The 19723-nt window shown below is 32.8% G+C and overlaps 1 long non-coding RNA gene across 5 annotated transcripts in view; it reads right to left on the bottom strand.

The window, feature by feature from the left end:
* The window catches only part of LOC128873234 (uncharacterized), a 45738-nt gene extending 26892 nt beyond the window's left edge, over nt 1–18846 (bottom strand). For 3 of the 5 annotated variants that reach the window (XR_008456358.1, XR_008456361.1, XR_008456359.1), the window contains exons 1-4: nt 18536–18846; nt 11601–11919; nt 11094–11329; nt 10000–10064 (exon numbers count right to left, since the gene is read on the bottom strand). This is a non-coding gene — a long non-coding RNA (uncharacterized LOC128873234). The remainder of the gene's footprint in view (nt 1–9999; nt 10065–11093; nt 11330–11600; nt 11920–18535) is intronic. The other 2 variants (XR_008456362.1, XR_008456360.1) reach the window with 2 other exon arrangements.
* Between the last annotated feature and the right edge of the window lie 877 nt (nt 18847–19723).

The raw sequence follows: 19723 nt of genomic DNA, 5'->3' as shown, positions 1-19723 counted from the left end.
ACAAAAGAATATATATATTCAGAATAACTATACTAAGGTACAAATGTGCAGTGTTGTGTTGTCGCGTTCGTGAGTAGTAAACGTTGAATTTAATTACCTAATTGTTGCACGGTGTTAACGCACTGGCGATGCGGGGGTCAAGTGTGATTCTAAATGCCGTAATAAATGAAAACCGTCTTCGCGGATCTATAAGGTTAACTTGATCGAAAGGGAAACTGAAGCCCGATCTCACTAAAGCACACTCTGCAACGATGGACGTGATGTGACTCTACGTAACTCTATCGTTCTAATCCCCCGAGCAACGAAAATTGTGGGTTTATATACCCCTAAATGTTGGTGGGGATCTGTCGGTGATTTCCATATTTGGAAATCTGACGGTTAGGATTTTCGTGGCTCTGAGGTGAGCAGCTGCGTTCCCTGGGAAAGGGTAGATAAGAAGTCTTCCCACGCAACGCAAGTCGAAGACGATGTTAAGAGTATGCAGCTGCAGGATGCACTCCAGGGATACCGAGCTCCAAATTCCAGGAGGGTCGATAAAATAAAATTGATGAACGCGAGCTTCGGAAACAAACAGCGAGTTTCTGTATACGTAACATCCCTAAGGAAAAAGGTGTTTCAAATCACCTCCCGAACCACCTATTTCAAGGTGTTGCAACATTTTTGGAACACCCTGTATAACCAATGATTTTTCAAGAAACTGGTCGTGAACAAAACTAGAAACATGAAATCAGAGATGGTCGAAAATGAACTAAGGAAACAATTACAATGAAAAGGTTTTAATATCAAAAATGGCAGAATACTTGATTGATCAAATAAAATAAAAGTAATTGTTTTCCTGGATAAACCCAGGATTCTAAGATCCTTATTCTAATAAAATTAGCCGATCACACTATAATCCAAGTAGTAGTATTTAACTATCGTCAAATGGACTTGCGTGAAAACTTGATTTATGAAGATCGTATCAGACATTCTATAAATAAAGACTATGATGCAATGAAACTACTATGTACTCTTATAACGAGAAACGTTATAAGTGAGGTGCGACTGACTGTCAAGATTACGAGACTCATAAGTACATATGCATTAAGAATCGTAACAAATTATTCAACTTCTCGATAGTGCTCAGCATCTCTGACTAACATCAAACTTAATTGTAACAGTAATGCTTAAAATAATACTTAACAGGAATAGCTATGAAAATATATCAACTATCCATGGAGATTTCAACGCACTAAAGTACAAAACTGCAACATAAAATGCTTGAAAGATTCTATTCGAGTCTATCTCGGGATAATAATAACCACTTAAGAATATAATAAATATCAGAGTACAAAGTAGGATCCTAGAAACATTAATTAAACCATTAAACCTTATCGATATCTCGAGACTAATTAGGATGGCGTATTTTTCTGTTATTAAAATTAAAGCTGTGAAAATATTAGATATAAATTACAATACCGCTATCAGAAAACAATAACATGTATAAACATAATGGTCTAGACGTTTGTTCGTAGAATTTAATTATTACCAAGTTTGTTAACCTATTCTCCATAGTTCTTACAACGTTTACATAGCATTAATAATATGCAGAAATATTTCCTAACTTCATAATGCAAGGTATAAAAGGAAGACACTTTGAGATTTATTAGGATTTATAAATTTAAAGTTTTACAGTAATTAAAAAAGCATCGAAAAACCATAACGAAGGGTCACATTCTATTCTGTTGCAGAAATTTCTGTATGTTGAATTATTATGGATTAGCACTAAACGCATCAACGTGATACCAATGATCACATTTCGAACTTTGTTACGTATTTCAACTACTAATCATGGTTAATTAATTACAGTTGCAATTGCGCTGGCCTCTGCACCTCTGGTTCGTTATATGCACGCATTTATGCTGGCAATGATTGAAATAATGAACGAAATTCTGCTATTTTAAACTACACCATGCATCTCTACATGACACGAAAACATGTAAAAAGTATGAAGGATTGACATTCGTCAATTAATATTCCTCGCGTGCATTTGTTTTCCTTCGAAAATTACTACCAATGACATGAAAAGATTTATTCAAATTGTATAGAACGGGTCAAATTATCGTATAATGATTTATTTGTTTCAGTTTTTCCCATCGAACAATTATTCAGATCGACTTTTATTCGTTCGATGTGAAACATTGATTCATTTAGTATTTCACATCTTAACATATACAAAACAAACAGCGAATCGAAAGCTGTTTATTTTTAATTTGAAATTTTTGTTTAGACAAGAATTTTGCCCATGTTTCGTTAGTGTTATTCTGTAATTCTACAATTTAGTTATAGTAGAGGATGGTAGACATAATGAAACTAGTATGCAAAAATACAATAACTTTCTGCACTAGAGAGAGTCAAATTCTTATATCGATAAAGCTATCAATTAAATTATTCGGTATCTAATAATCCAATAAATTTTCGCCCATGTCTGCCTTATTTTTAATTTGAAATTTTTTTCTAAATAAAAATTTTACCTATTATCGATTAATATTATTCGGCAATACCTGCTACAATTTTATTGCGCAGCGAAAGATAGTACAAATAAATAATGAGAGTATCTAAAACGCAATATTTGTGTGCATTAGAGACAGACAAAATTCATTTTTTTTTTTACATGGATTTATTTTACGTCGCATCAACAGCATGGTAATTAGCGACGAACTCGATTGGGTTTCTGATTAATTAACGGTGCTATATACTACTGTAGAGTGTAGTGTCCTTGAGGTAATTGATGCTATTTGGACAATATTCTTATTCAGATAAGTGTCGAATAAGAAATGAAAGATAATTCGTAATTCATTACTTACTCAATAAAAGTCATGACTACCTAGCTAGCCCTCCCACTTAAATAAAATTTATATATTATATATATGTCGAATATATTCTACGATTAATATAATAATATTGTTATTACGTTTTGCATAAGTGCACATTCCTTTCGGTTACGTTTAGCATGTATACATTATATTAGTTTCTATTATAAATGCATGAAATCCGGGGTATGACAATTGCCTAAAATTTGATGAATGTATTTTTGTGTATCATATTTATTTGATTAGTTAATTTGTGACTCTTTTAAAGAAAATTCGAATAGTGTTATGTTTTGTTTGATAGGTTCTTTATCCATCGCACTGTTAACGTAACATGTTTGTACACAGAAACGTGCATTTTGTTGGAATTACTTTCACGATACATGTTGGCATGTTCTTTTTGCCAGTGCATGGCGCATGATTTCTTGTCATATCAGGTTTGCCTGCACAATCAATTCAACATTATAAGAAATTTATCATTTTCAACCGATGTCCTGAATACGTATTTCAGATATAATTGGCATTTGTTTAGGTAAAACACGGAACAATTCCATGCTCCTGGATAAAAACGTATTTGTGAATTCGTAATCAAATGTAAGCACCGACTTTACAAGTCCATGTTATGCTCTCCGCGGCACACGTTGGAACGTTTATCTGAACGATGCTTTACAACAGAGCTCCGCAACCGCTGTGTCGCGATGATTTTTTCGAGAATAAAAAAACTTATTAACCACTACATTAGTTTACATTTTTCTAAGTCATATACTCCTCTAATTTGTTGCCAATATGTACTTTATCTGAGTTGAAATTATACACAAAACAAAAACATGTAGTTACCATATATTATACAGGGTGTTCCAAAAATGTTGTAACACCTTGAAAAAGGTGGTTCAGGAGGTGACTTGAAACAACTTTTTCTTTAGGGAAAATGTTGTCCGAGGCTTCGTTAAGGAGATATTAACGGAAAACACTGACCAATCAGAGCGCGAGTATACCGGTGGGGGGCCGCGGTAGCGAAGGGCGCTACGCGCCCTGATTGGTCGGTGTTTTCCGTTGATATCTCCTCAACGAAGCCTCGGACAACATTTTCCCTAAGGAAAAAGTTGTTTCAAATCACCTCTACCCTATATATAGAGGGTATCCCAAAAATATTGTAACACCTTGAAAGGGGTGATTCGGGAGGTGATTTGAAACAATTTTTTCTTAGCGAAAATGTTGTCCGAGGCTTCGTTAAGGAGATATTAACAGAAAACCTCGACCAATTAGAGCGCCCGTGCACCGTTGGAGCGCCCGCGGTAGCGTATGAGCGCAGCCGCCTACCGTCCAGTCTACGCTCCAACGTTATCCGCGCATTCATATGGGTCAGTGTTTCCGTTAATAACTCCTCAACGAAGCCTCGGACAACATTTTCGCTAAGGAAAAAGTTGTTTCAAATCATCTCCCGAACCACGTCTTTCAAGGTGTTACAAACATTTTTGGGACACCCTCTATAGCTCTTATATACAATATACAAATTCTATACATTATTCAATTTAGCACCACGTGAAATATTTTTGCATTTAATTAAAAAGAGTGTCTTCATGACTGGTCATTTATTTGATTACATAGGAAACAGGTACAAAACGAAACCTCGGTAGATTTAGTATTACGATTAACGACTTTTTTATCGAGTAAGTAATGAATTACGAGTTGTATATCTTTCATTCCTTATTCGATACTTTTATCCGAATAAGAATTTTGTCCAAATAGCATCAATTACCTCAAGGACACTACACTCTACAGTAGTATATAGCACCGTTAATTAATCAGAAACCCAATCGAGTTCGTCGCTAATTACCATGCTGTTGATGCGACGTAAAATAAATCCATGTAAAAAAAAAAAATGAATTTTGTCTGTCTCTAATGCACACAAATATTGCGTTTTAGATACTCTCATTATTTATTTGTACTATCTTTCGCTGCGCAATAAAATTGTAGCAGGTATTGCCGAATAACATTAACCGATAATAGGTAAAATTTTTATTTAGAACAAAACTTCAAATTAAAAATAAACAGCTTTTGATTCGCTGTTTGCTTTGTAGATGTTAAAATCTGAAATACTAAATGAATCAATGTTTCACATCGGACGAATAAAAGTTGATCTGAATAATTGTTCGATAGAAGAAACTGAAACAAATGAATGATTATACGGTAATTTGATTCGTTATATACAATTCGAATAAATCTTTTCATGTCATTGGTAGTAATTTTCAAAGCAAAACAAATGCACGCGAGGAATATTAATTGACGAATATCAATTATTCATACCTTTTACATACTTCCGTGTCATGTAGAGATGTATGGTGTAGTTTAAAATAGCAGAATTTCTTTCATTATTTCAATCATTGCCAGCGTAAATGTCACTTCTGGTAATAAAGATCAAAAGTGGAAGCAGTTGTGATTTATATAATGAACCAGGGGTGCAGAGGCCAACGCAATTGCAATTGTAATTAATTAACCATGATTAGTAGTTGGAATACGTAAGAAAGATCGAAAGTATGATCATTCGTATCACGTTGATGCGTTTAGTGCTAATCCATAATAATTCAACATACAGAAATTTCTGCAACAGATAGAATGTGACCCTTCGTTATGGTTTTTCGATGCTTTTTTAATTAATTCAAAACTTTAAATTTATAAATCTTAATAAATCTCAAAGTGTTTTCCTTTTACAGCTTGCATTATGATGTTATGAAATATTTCTGCATATTATTAATATTATGTAAACGTTGTAGGAACTATGGAGAATAGGTTAACAAACTTGGTGATAATTAAATTCTACGAACAAACGTCTAGTCCATTATGTTTATACACGTCATTGTTTTCTGATAACAGTATTATCTAATTAGTCTAGAGATACCAATAAGGTTTGATGGTGTAATTAATGTTTCTAGGACGCTATTTTGTACTCCGATATCTACTATGTTATTAACTAGCTGTGTCCCGCGGTTTCACCCGCGTGGTATATTATTCTTATTCTACATATATAACTTAACACTTTCGCTGCGGCTGACGCACATCTGCGTCCAACTGAAAATATATGGTTGTTTTTATTATTTTTCAGTTTTCATTGTTTTTGTTCGGCAAACATATTATATATAAAATAAGTTACCACAAATACATGTTTTTCAAAATAATCATATTAGAACATTTGTAAGAAATTTTTCATTAAAAAAAATATCATAATTCCAGCTCTCAGCGAACGGCTACTTATTTTCGTCCGCAGCGAAAGTGTTATTTGATGTCGTTCGACTGACTGTTGAACCGCGTATTCCTTCGTGAATCAGTATAACGATGTCACAACTTTTCAGATTTCAAATTGAAAACGTGTTTTTATCAAAATAAATCATAGCCTATGTTACTCGGGGATTATGTAGCTTTCTATTACTGAAACAATTTTTTAAATCGGTTCAGTAGTTCCGGAGATTAGCCGGAACAGACAGACAGACAGACAGACACTTCAATTTTATTTATATCGAAGATAGAAGATCTAGATTTGCTTGTTATCATTGAGAGGACTATAACACAACGTAAGTTGGAATAAGTATGTTTAATAATAAAGAATATGAATACATATAGATATACAGACTGTCCCAAAAATGTTGTAACACCTTGAAAGGGGTGGTTCGGGAGATGATTTGAAACAACTTTTTCCTTAACGAAAATGTTGTCCGAGGCTTCGTTCGAAAGTAATTAATTACTTTCTTCATTAATTTCCGTCTTTAATTGACAATTAATTACAAACAATGTAATTGAAAGTTATTTAATTAAAATTGAATTAAGCAGAATTAATTGAAAGCCATTTAATTAACGATTACTTTAAGCAGAATTAATTCAAAGTCATTTAATTGAAAACGCATAGTGTGGCCCACAGTGTGGTAAAAACAGTTATGCTGTAATTGTTCGCACAGAGTTTTAGCTTTATTTTAAATTTTAAATGTGGTTATTATATTGATTCTTACTATTGTATTTATAATATATATTACGTTTGTATACTAAAAGATCCCCCCGTTAATAAATGAATAAATGTATAAAATGATACAATGGTCTACTTGTGTTGAGAATTTTGTAACTCATCGATCTTCATAGCTAATATTGTTAGATAATTTTCTTTCATTCTGAAGAAGAATATCGATGGAGTGTACAGGGTGTCCTCAAACTCGCGTAGAAGCCGGAAATGAAAGGAGGGGGGTAGCTGAGACGATTCTGAACAATAATTTCCTTTGCAAAAATGCTAATGTATATACTCTCTCTATGAAAATACTGTCTGAGTAGGTTTGGAATAGTACTTGGTGGAGGTGGCGATATTGAATAATGTTAATGTATATAATGTCTAAAGTAGATATAATGATAGCAATAATTTAAGAGTGTATGTTTTGTCACTCGAACTCTAACTCTATTCTAACAAAACATAGCTTAAATAACCTTAAAGTTTGACAAATTAAGACCTCTAAAAAATGTTTCTATAACCTATCTACCAGAACACCTTTGGCAAAGCAATATTCCTTGTTCTACCAAGCTTTCGGTATGACCATTTTAAGAATATATAATACTGTTTTAAAATGTTCATTGTGTACGTAAATCTTGACGAGCATTCTCCAAAACTTTTTAATCGAATTGCATCGAATAAATAAGTCGGCCATTATAAAGCACGCACTTTTTTTATAAGAAAACCTTGACTCTCCAGCCGTTGTAAATACATACTGTCATTATCGAGCGGAAACGAGAAAGAAATGCAATGGAAACGTTTAAAAAACAACACTAAGTTGTTGTAAAGTACTTATTAATGGTACTCCTGGTTATTCATTTGCGTCAGCGAAAATGCTACTGACTGGTGACGAACCTAGAAAATTGCATCCTGCCTTATGAGACTGTCACAGCCGAAAGTTCCCTTTCGAAAAATAATGAGATTTCTCAACTACACTTTTCCAATAACCGTGGCAATAACCTTTGGAACGACTAAGATAACCTACAAGCTGTTTTTTGTTTACCTCAGCAAATTCTAATCTAGCCTGTTTGTAGTCATTAAGACGAGAAACTGACAGCATTTTTGAATGGAATTACAATATTTGGATTCCATTTCAGATAGAATTTCTGAAAAACGAAATTTCTCAAGAAACTGTGGTCTTTATGTTTATTTAGGTTTTCTAGGTGAATTATAAAAATTTAAAAGTCGATTTTCATTACATATTTCGGAGTTCAATCATAATGAAACAAAAGTAATAAGTAGACTGCGAATATTTGTAAATGTATTAACCTATGAGAATGTACATAACGCAAAAATAAGCGAAATATCAACAATATGATAGTGGTTAGAAGGTAAAACGCATTTTAATTTAAATTTCAATACTTTGTATGAATCGATAGAAATATGAATTTGCATAAACATTCAGTCTAGTAATAACATATTTTAACTGAACGCTTAAAATACGAAGAATGAGGAACAAAAGTAAATTACCCAAAGACTAACTTTCCGAAACCGTAATTTGAATGAAAAATTATTTCTTACAAAATAAATCAGGTTACATCAGATGTTCGGACTACGATCCATCTTGTACGACAGTGCTCCGTAATCTTTTATCTTTCACGGCATAACAATGTTTTATCGATAATTTCGCGGCACACCACAAGTACAAGCTTGTAAATATTAGGTTGTCCCAAAAGTTTCTTTCCTTTTATTAATAATTAATACATACACAATATTTTATGTTTTATGTTACATTACAAAATTGTGTACAATTCATTTCGCTTCATTACTGTTACAGCATCAATGTCTAAGAAATTAGATTGTCTATTTATACAAACACTGCCACAGAAAATAATTGAATGCAACTTACGAAAGAAACTTTCAGGACAACTTAATACATAAATTACAATAGTACGTATATGTTTTGATTACCTAAAAAAACACAATAAAATAGCTCTACGTATGTAGATATTTACTTTTATTTAAGTTTTATACATAATAAAGCAGTTTGAATTGGACACCAACACAAGAATAAAAATGTATAGTTACAGAACACGTAAACAAATGTCCTCTATAAATTTAAATATAAAGTTTGTTGTTTGGTATTTACTTATGCCCATTTAATCAAAATTAATTAACAAAAGTGCGGCATTACTCAGACACAAAGGTGTTGACGCTTGAGCGTACATACATGGTGTACCAAAAATGTTGTAACACCTTGGGGTGGTTTGGAAGGTGATTTGAAACAACTTTTTCCTTAGCGAAAATGTTGTCCGGGGCTTCGTTAAGGAGATATTAACGGAAAACACTGACCAATCAGAGCGCGCGGATACCGTTGGAGCGCCCGCAGTAGCCTATGAGCACAGCCGCCTAGCGCGTAACCTACGCCTACCGTGGGCAGTCCACCGGCATACTCGCGCTCTGATTGGTCGGTGTTTTCCGTTAATATCTCCTCAACGAAGCCTCGGACAACATTTTCACTAAGGAAAAACTTGTTTCAAATCACCTTCCAAACCACCCCAAGGTGTTACAACATTTTTGGTACACCCTGTATATACAGGGTAGAGGTGATTTGAAACAAGTTTTTCCTTAGCGAAAATGTTGTCGGAGGCTTCGTTTAGGAGATATTAACGGAAAACACTGACCAATCAGAACGCGAGTATACCGTTGGAGCGGCCGCGGTAGCGTAGGCTACGCGCTCTGATTGGCCGAGGTTTTCTGTTAATATCTTCTTAACGAAGCCTCGGACAACATTTTCGCTGGGGAAAAAGTTGTTTCAAATCACCTCCCAAACTACCTTTTCCAAAGTGTCATATAATATTTTTGAGACACCCTGTATAAACAGTTGTAACTTCAGCAATATTGAAATGTGGTAGATGTATTTTAAAAATTTTCAGCAACAAGAATATAAAAAAAATCTATTTTTTAAATCAAAATAAAAGAGTACTTCCTTAAGAGTACTTCCTCTATGGACGCATATCGTCGTCGAACAGGAAACAACATTAGAAATCCTTCAATTACTTGCCATACGTATTCTCAGTCGTCTCGGGCGTTATTTCTGACAATAATATTCGTGATTTTTAAAAAAATGTCGAATGACGTTATTCAACCGGTTAAACTTCTTCGCAAACATATTTAACTTACCTGCCTGCTCGTCGAAGGACAATTTTAGCTTTTTCGCGTTCGGGTAAACTTCCATCAACAATTTTCTAGAAAGAGTCGTTGCATCATACCGTAATAGCATAACTTCATATTCCGTCTCTGTTAATATCGATACTCTACTGCTCATGGTAAAAATGATAATTCTTTATCGACCTAATTTATCAACGCTGTTATTTTTTTCGATGCGAAATGAAGTATACATGCCGATTACAATTAACGAAAAAATAGTGCCTTAGGCATAGTGTAGAGCGTATTTGCATTGCAAAGAAACTTGAGATGTTTATTAGTGTGCTGCAGATAAGCGCAAAATGTCTGTTTTTATGCACACTGATCTAATTTAACATGCTAAGAAAATTCAAGTGGAAAAATCTTACAGTAAGATTTTAGGAACGGCAATAATTTTCTTCATAATTTTAGTAGTATACAGGGTGCGGCTGAGTAACATGTACCAGCGGACACGAGGTGGTTTCTTATGAAGAAATAAGAACAAAATATGAAATAAAATTTTTTCACTTGAAGCTTAGTTTACAAGAAAATCGAATTCGAAAATCCTATTCGTACGTATGCTGTTACGGCTGTGTTACGGTTCGCATCGTATAACGCGTATCGTGTTTATAAACATTGTCTACCCAGCCTTTAAAAGTTACCGAATTCAAGAAAAAATACAAAGAAGACTTTTGACGAACATTTTATTTGATCTATTACGTAACTTAGCCGTAACGGTATACGTACGAATAGAATTTTCAAACTCGATTTTCTCGAAATCTAAGCTTTAAATGAAAATATTGTATTCAGTAAATTTCGAAGCGTTATATCTTGAAAACTAATAAAAATCGGGTAAATACATTAAGGATCAATAAATTCGTCTTGAAAAGCACTATTGCATGATCTCCCCAAAAATATATAGTTTCATTTAAAAAACAAAACTTTACCATCATATTTTTTAAATTAATAATATAAAAAAAAATTCGTGAACGCGACAATATAGAGCATGAACATTGTATCCTGCAATTTACATCTAAACAATTTTTTCGTATCATCAATAATTATTGAAATATGCGTCTGTCATACTTTACCGTGGACACCCTGTATATCCATCCCGAAATCCTCTCAAATTTCATTATTGTAATGTATTGTAATGCGAATGTTGGACGAATGTTTATATTTAAACCACTAGGTATGTTTGTATGTTTTATAGTTGTCAGTTATGTTTATCAATTTGTGTTTATTGATTAGTCAATTTGTATTGCGATTTGATTTTGTCTGATATATTTTCTGTTGTCTTGGAATTTTGACTGTTTTCGCCGAACCTCTAAATAAATATCCTTACATTATAGTATGTTTAGTAAATATGTAAGCAACTATTCTAAATTACCAACAATTTATGTTAATTTATTTCATGAAGCAAATTAAATAAATCATTTCACCTGATATTTTACATAGAGTTAAAATTTATCTGATTCCTTCCACAACTAAATAATAATTCGAAATTCAAATACATTTGAGAATACAATATTAATTTTAAAAGGAAATTCCAGTAGTGTGGTACAGAGACGCCTACATATTTTTATGAAAATAAATACCTCTTGGGCATAAAGTATCGTTAGACAAATTCCCAAATTTCACCTCTTCTTTCGGCTCGAAGGTGACATTTTTTAACATTTTTCCTTAAAAGCATAATTCATTCAACCAAGTGGTATTTCATTGAATGAAGTCTCATTTACATATATACTCGTTCTGGATTGAATACGCTGCATGTGCCATTTCACGTGACATTACGAGCGATATTACTTTTTATTGCTCGTTGAGTAATCATAACAGTCAAAGTGGTAAAATTCAGTTGTGTGGCAAATTGAGTCATATGTTGACGGAAACGTTTAAATTTCTTCCAACAATCTGCAACTGTGGAACAATCAGCATTACAATTTTATTACCGTAATAAATTTACTGAAGTTTAATATTGTTTGAAGGTAGCTATTACGATGAACGGTTTATTGTCTTCAATCATTCGAGCGTAACGAGTAGTAGAAAAAGCGTGATAATTAGATTAGAAACGATCGAAAAACCAGTTGTTAAACGAGTGGATTACGTTTTCATTAAAAGCAGAGGCTATTTATGCGATAAATTATACTTTACGCAAGGTGTGCAATATACGAGAAACGTGGCTATGTGAACAATATACAGGGTGTCTCAGCATCGGTGGTACAACCGTGAAAGAGGTGATTCTACATGAAAAAACAAATCGAAAATAAGGAATAAAATTTGTTCATTCAAGGTTTCGTTCTTGAGAAAATCGGTTTTGAATATTAAGCGAGTACGGATACACTTAACTATGGCTTAGATAGATGAATCGCGATACAGACTTTAAATTCACTCTACATCCGTAGACAGAAATGAGTAATACAGCACATCATCTTGATACTAATGATACGAGTACTACTTATAAGTGTTATATGTATAAACATACATACGACTTGTATCGGGATCCGTCCATCTAAATCATAGTTACGTGTAGGCGTACTCGCTTAATATTCAAACCCGATTTTCTCGAGAACGAAATTTCGAATGAAAAAGTTTTATTCTTTATTTTCGATTTGTTTTTTTATGTAGAATCACCTCCACCTCAATTGTACCACCGATGCTGGGACACCCTGTATATATATATATATATTATTTTTATTAATGGACGTTTTCTAATTTTAATAAATCTTCAAAGGAAAGTTTACTTATATTTTTTCTTCCTTATTCTTTTGTAGAATAATAACCTTGACAAGTTAACGTTAGCATAAAATATCAACTATTATAAATAACAATAAATAATAATACCAATAAATAAATAACAAAATGTATACGCCATACCTATAATATGCATTGAAAAATATGTAATTATTTGTCAGTTGCATCCGCGAGATACGAGAGTAGCAGTTTCGATCTATCGGAACGAACTCGATAAAACCGCTGAGCACAAGAAACATTTAACCCCGTTAGTTTTTAATGATATAGAGAATTACATCATATTCGTTATTTTGCTACTTTATTTCTCGTCAAATATTTTATACGTAGATCATTGTAATAATCTAAATATTCACTATTTTCCTAAGGACAGGAAAGGATAGGATGCCATTTAGAAAATAAACATGAGCTTAACATTTTTAAAACTCTCTACTCGCGAAAGAATGATTGCATAAATATTATTATCTTTCGTAAGTTCAGTTAGATACCTACAAACAACGTAATAGTTATTGCAACAAAATCGAAAGTAAAATGATCGATAGGTATAACGAAGACCTTCTTTCTATTTATGAAACTTTAAAACTGCGGGAATTAACGAAAAAACTCAAAAATTTTTATTATTCTAAAATTCTAAATTAAAACTATTAATCTAAAAACAAGAAAAATCTTGAATTAATATGTGCACTTATGTATTTAAATAAATTGTATATTTTAGTTCTACATTTTCATTCACGATCCGATTAGAGTTTGAGTAAAAACTATTAACAGATAGTAATTTTCGCAATTTTTTTTATACTTCTTACACACAGAGTGTATAATCATACATTTAAATTATTTCCGTTACACTCAAAAGTCTGTGAAAACTGGCCAATGTATGAGATGATTGAATGATTTAAGAACATTCATTCATAATAAGCAACTATTTCTAATAAAGATAAAAATTTGAGTTACAGAATGCAGTACTTCACAATGAACAAATACGAATTTAACTGTTGCGAATAAATCTAATAAATATAACAAAAATAAGAGGTCCTCTATTATTGTCTTCTTTACTATTATATTAAGCTACTGTTATACCGAATCGAATATTAATAAAATTTCCCAAAGGTTATTCCAAAAGTTATTTCTAGTTACAACCGTACATTTAAATTATTTTCGTTGCACTCAAAAGTGAAAAAAATGACCAATGCATGAAATGATTGAATGATTTAAGTATACCGAATCCAATATTAATAAAATTTCCCAAAGGTTGTTGCAAAACAATTGCCTGCAATGAAGAAGCTGCTCAAACTATTTTTTGACTATTACTGTAGCCATTTTTTTTGTCAATATTCAAAACTGTTAAAAGGTGTTCAACGATTTACTGTTATCGTCTGTGTGATTTAATATAGACGTATGTATGTATGTATGTACATTTTACACTTTTTAGTGGCAACATATAACCAGAAAGTTTCATGCAATAACGATAAATATGAACAATATGTATATTGTTGTAAATGGGATCATTAGGAATAGATGTGCAACTAAATGTGAAAAGATTCATCGCGATCGGTAAATTCCTTGCCGAGTTACATAAAAGAATAGCAATTTTGCAGTAACAATTGTTAGAAACATTAAGAAATTTATAAATTTTTCCAAATAGGAACATCATGAAATCAGCTATCATTAAATCTGGAAGTTTCTGTCTTACATTTAAATTATTTCCATGCATTCAAAAGTGTTTGTAAAAAATGACCAATACATGAGACGATTGAGTGATTTAAGCATACCGAATCCAATATTAATAAAATTTCCCAAAGTTTGTTCCAAAAGTTATTTCAACGTATAACCGTACATTTAAATTATTTCCGTTGCACTCAAGACTGTGTGAAAAATGACCAATGCATCAGATGATTGAATGATTTAAGCATACCAAATCCAATATTAATCCTTTGCGAACGAGGCATTTTTCTATAAAATCAAATCCAGTCCATTTTTATAATAAATTTCTGTGAAACCAAAAAATCTACTTCGAAGAAAAACATCTACAAACGTTCATGACTTGATGTATTATTATTTCAATTACTAATTAGTTGTATTCTGATGTAAGTGAATTTGAAATTGTATTAGGTGAACCGGAAATAATGTCGTTTTTGCAATTTTAAATACTTGCTTATCGTTCATCAGCTCATTGATTTTTATCGATTTGGCATTGGCAATTTGGACATTAGATGACAAAAGGCTATTGATAACGGAAGCGATTATACAATTAATAATTAAAAATAGAAATTTATACAAAATTTGTTTGAATTTAATGTAAAAGAAACGACATTACTTTCCAGTCCACCTAATATGTTCACCAAATCACTTTTAAATTGCATGTGTCGCCCTAGAGGCGCCACCCGAGCGCAAAGGGTTAAGGGGGTAGCCTGAATTAGGAGGTCTAAAAAAAGTTGTTTTCCGTGAATTTTTTTAGGATGGAAAAAAATAATTTATTCTATCGAACTTTTTATCCTATTTTCGTACATATTTGAGTAGTCTATACAAATTTTTTCAAGAAGAAATATTCAAATTGGGTTGACTGCGAAGCACATTTGTAGAACACCTCACAATTAAAACCTCCTATCGGCGGGAAAGATGCGGGTCGTAATTTTGGTTTAACACAAAAAACCAAAAGAAATTTTCATTTTCATACATTTTTCTTCTATGTGAACTAAGAAAATTCATACAAAAAAAATTGTAAACAACTTTTTTATCAAGTTAAAGTGATTTTTTTCACCCAAAGAACTCGTTCTTTTTTTCAAACTTGCAGTAATTTCACATTTCACCATTTTTGCTGATTTTTCTTAGTTCACATAGAAGAACAATGTATGAAAATGAAAATTTCTTTTGGTTTGTTTGTGTCATACCAAAATTACGACTTGCATCTTTCCCGCCGATAGAAGGTTTCAATTGCGAGGTGCCCTACAAATGTGCGTCACAGTCGACTCAATTTGAATATTTCTTGTTGAAAAAATGTCTACAGACTACTCAAACATCTATGAAAATAGAATAAAAAGATCGATGGAATTTATTATTTTTTTCCATTCTAAAAAAATTCACGAAAAGCCGCTTTTTTTAGATCTCCTAATTAAGGATACCCCTTTAATAAAATTTCCCAAAGATTTTTCCAAAAGTTATTCCAACGTATAACCGTATATCTTAGTTATGTATTTCCGTTGCACTCGAAAGTGTGTAAAAAGTGACCAATATATGAGACGATTGAATGATTTAAGCATCCAATATTTCCAATATTCACAAAATCACTTTTAAATTGCATGTGCCGCCCTAGAGGCACCACCCGAGTGCAAAGGGGTTAATAAAATTTCCCAAAGGTTGTTCCAAAAGTTATTCTAAGGTCATGGACCTTCTTCGCATATTAGGACGAGTTCAATGAGCCGCTGGAACATGGCTTTTAGGTGATACCAATCAGGAAAAATGAGTTAAAACCGGAATACTGTAAAAATTATGGAACGAGGGGAGAATGATTTATCAGCTCGTTTCGTTGAGCGTTCAAGGCGCTGGCAAAGTGACCTTGACAGACCTCGGCGTGCCGGTTAGGTCAGTAAACGACGCGCTTTCGTGAAAGGGCTTTGCCCAGCTGCAAGATCCGCGCAAGCTTCGAGAGTTACACACAGCCATAGATCATTGAACTCGCGTGAATGTGGATTACATCATATTACGAAGAACATATGTGTCAATATTTAAGAAAACTGTCGGTGACATTGGAATCGTATTTAAGGCGACCTTGGGTAAATTTATTCAAACAACTATTTGCACATGAAATGTATATTTTGCCATTTAAATTTGTCTTATTAATATGTAACTTCACCCGATGACAGCAGAAATAATTTTGATGATAGATTTAAGTGAAACGTCTTGTACACTCATTAATTGTAAACATTTAGTAAAATGTTTCAGATCAATCTTGAGGTAGTTGGTAATATTTTACTTGAAAATGTTGGACGAACTTGTCTTGTATCTTTTCTAATAACGCCAAATTAAATGAAATTTTAGTTTTTCATCTTCAATTACTAAATAACAATCGTGAAGCGCTATATTTACATTTTTCTTTCATTCTTTTGCTTTCGATTTAGTTTTTAATGATTTTTGGTTAAAATTCTACATTCAAGTTTTATATTCTTACACGTTTCCCCCTATCTTCTTAAAGTTAAATTTAATTTAAGTTTTGCAATACTTAATTATTCTATTTACGTCTCCAAGCGTTCCGTCTTGTAATTATGATTGATCCTTTTTACATTCGATTACTTCAGATTTATTTCAATTGGAGAACTTGTAAAATATTAAATCCGACATAAATTTTCAGTTTTTATTATCTTTTATACTGCATGGTGTTACAACCTTTACAATGGAGTCATTTTCAAATTCTCTAACAACGTATCGTTTTATATCATATTAAATTTGCAAGCAAACATTCCTTTTCTGTAGGAAGTTCGATTTCAAGAAAGTTATTACATATAATGTAATAACTTCTAATGTAAATAAAGAATATTATTATTTATTTAAAAATGTCAATTTGTCTTTCAGAAGATAAAATTAAAATACGGAATATATGTATACTGTCAAATTAATGGAAATGTGCAACCTAATATAGAAAGTGTAGAATCTATTGCAATAAGGCTGATTTAACAAAACAATCCAGATTCAACTTTTATTTATCAGATGGAGACAAAAATAATTTCGTTCCTCAGCTGTTAACTTTAAATTTAAATTGTCGTACTTGAGCTCAATATAAAACGTACATTAATGAAGCAACACATAACATAACATATTACATAAAGATCATCATAATAATCTTCATATAAACACTGATTAGAATATCGAATATTTATATAAAACGAAATTATTTTTGCACGAACCTAACATGAAATTACAATTTACATTGTTATCAAATTTTAAAATGAATACATCGTAAACATTTTAAGCTACACCTTGCATTACAACCTGTGAATTCGTGTCTTATTTTATTTTTATTAGAAACTCCTTGTTTATTTTCAGTTAATACCTAATTAACACGACATGGTCATTTGCAAAGTTAGAGGAATCATTTATAGTTTTTGTCAACAACTTATGCTGACTTTTATCCACATAAAAGAACAAGCATAGATTCAAATTACTTCGGTAATAGATGTAAACGTGTTCCAAAATTTGTAGAAAACAAACTTAAGGAAACAAACAATACAATGAGGGTACTTTGAACCTAGTGTTACACCCAATGTTAATCTATGTTCATCAAATTGCGTAGATTTTATTACAATTCAAACAAGAGTATAAATGAAACAGTAAAGAATATTCTCAATCTGCATGTAAATAAATATATTAAAAAACGTTCTATTGTTACAGCATTTTAAAATAACTGAATATTTTAAGCTGAAACTTATAATAAAGCCTGAGAATTTGTGTCTTATTTTATATTTATCATAAAGCCCTTTCTCACTCTCAGTTAATCTATACTCATCGATAGACTGCGGATCTTTATGCAAAATAAAATCTTGGCGAACGTGCTTACAAAAATTGAACCTAAATAGAAATTTATTTTAGTCTGCAAATATTATAACATGAACTCTACTTTCAATCTCTTTTATATTTGTGCATATTGTTTGCATTTTGTAGTTTCTTGCACATTTAAATTTCCTATAAATGCATAAAGATGTTTACATTTTATTATAAATCATTCTATAAATTTGCCAAAGTGTCAGCAAGTATTGCGACACATGAACGTCCGCTGATTAAAACTATCACTCACCACGCAAGACGAAGATCCCAGAGAAGTATCCTTATCGACAAAATGATAAAATCGACAATCGATTTTTAAAGCCGTTCGCTCGCGAATCGCTATATAAAGTATCGATTTTTCGAGCTTGCTCCGAACACCTCGCGCGGTATCCTCGAAAAGAAAACTATCGTCGGCGACGATCTATTCGGGACTGCGAGAGATCGATCGCGGAACCGAGGGCTTGCGCGCCAGCTCGAAAACACCGCGAGGAACAGAATGCAATTCACTTACTGGCACAAGCTCTGCCAGTGGAATCGCGCGAACGCTCGATGCGCCCCGCTCGTTCGCCGACTCGCGCGATTTTCGCCCTTCTAACGCATGCTTCTCCCGCCCGCGTCTTTCCAGCGATTCTCGCATTCGCGCTTGCAGTCCCTGGAACCTGTTTCGCGTTTTGTTCTCTAACCGAGGTTACAGTCACTATTTTTTTATCGCGTTCCCCATAAATGGCAGTATCGATCGGAGATGAGCAGAACTTGATTGTAGTAGGAATGTCTGGGGTCAATTGAAACGTAGTATCGGAAAATCCAGGATGGTGTTAGATTATGGGTGGAAGCAAGAAATAAAATAAGAATATTGTTTTATATTATATGATATTTTATTTATCACTTAGAGGCTCAGAGAGGTAGTCGCGTTCACCATCGAGGTTGTCTCTCAACTAACTGACACCCTAACCGTCGAACTCAAGTTTTCGGCACGGGTGTTTATATTAACAGGCTTATAAGAACTTCTAAGAACTAAAGAGCCGCAAAGACTTCAAAGAAGAAATGCCAGATTCATTTTTGTTATCGGACTAAATACAATATTTAGATCCAATTAATTTAACAAATGAGAGACATAAAAACTGTCCCGGGAAGCAGTGAAACAAATGCTCTTTGTTAGCGATCGAATAACGAAACGACTAAACAACCTCGGCCGTTACATTTTTCGCGATGTCCTCGTGTATCCTCGGTTCTCACTGAGCCTCTCTATAATTCACCGATCTACGCTTTGCTAAATCTTGCATTCTTTGAAACAATGCATTCTTTGAACAAAATTAATAGCGTGTGTAGACTGTTTAAATTAGCCGCGTATTGTACGAATGTGAAGTTGAGCGAATGAGACGAGTGCGGACGAGAGAGGGGGAGAAAAGTGTGTATACAGGGTGTCCCAAAAATGTTG

Source organism: Hylaeus volcanicus, chromosome 3 (genome assembly GCF_026283585.1).
Source record: "Hylaeus volcanicus isolate JK05 chromosome 3, UHH_iyHylVolc1.0_haploid, whole genome shotgun sequence".
NCBI classification, from domain to species: domain Eukaryota; kingdom Metazoa; phylum Arthropoda; class Insecta; order Hymenoptera; family Colletidae; genus Hylaeus; species Hylaeus volcanicus.
This window is presented reverse-complemented; position numbering and strand designations above follow the sequence as displayed.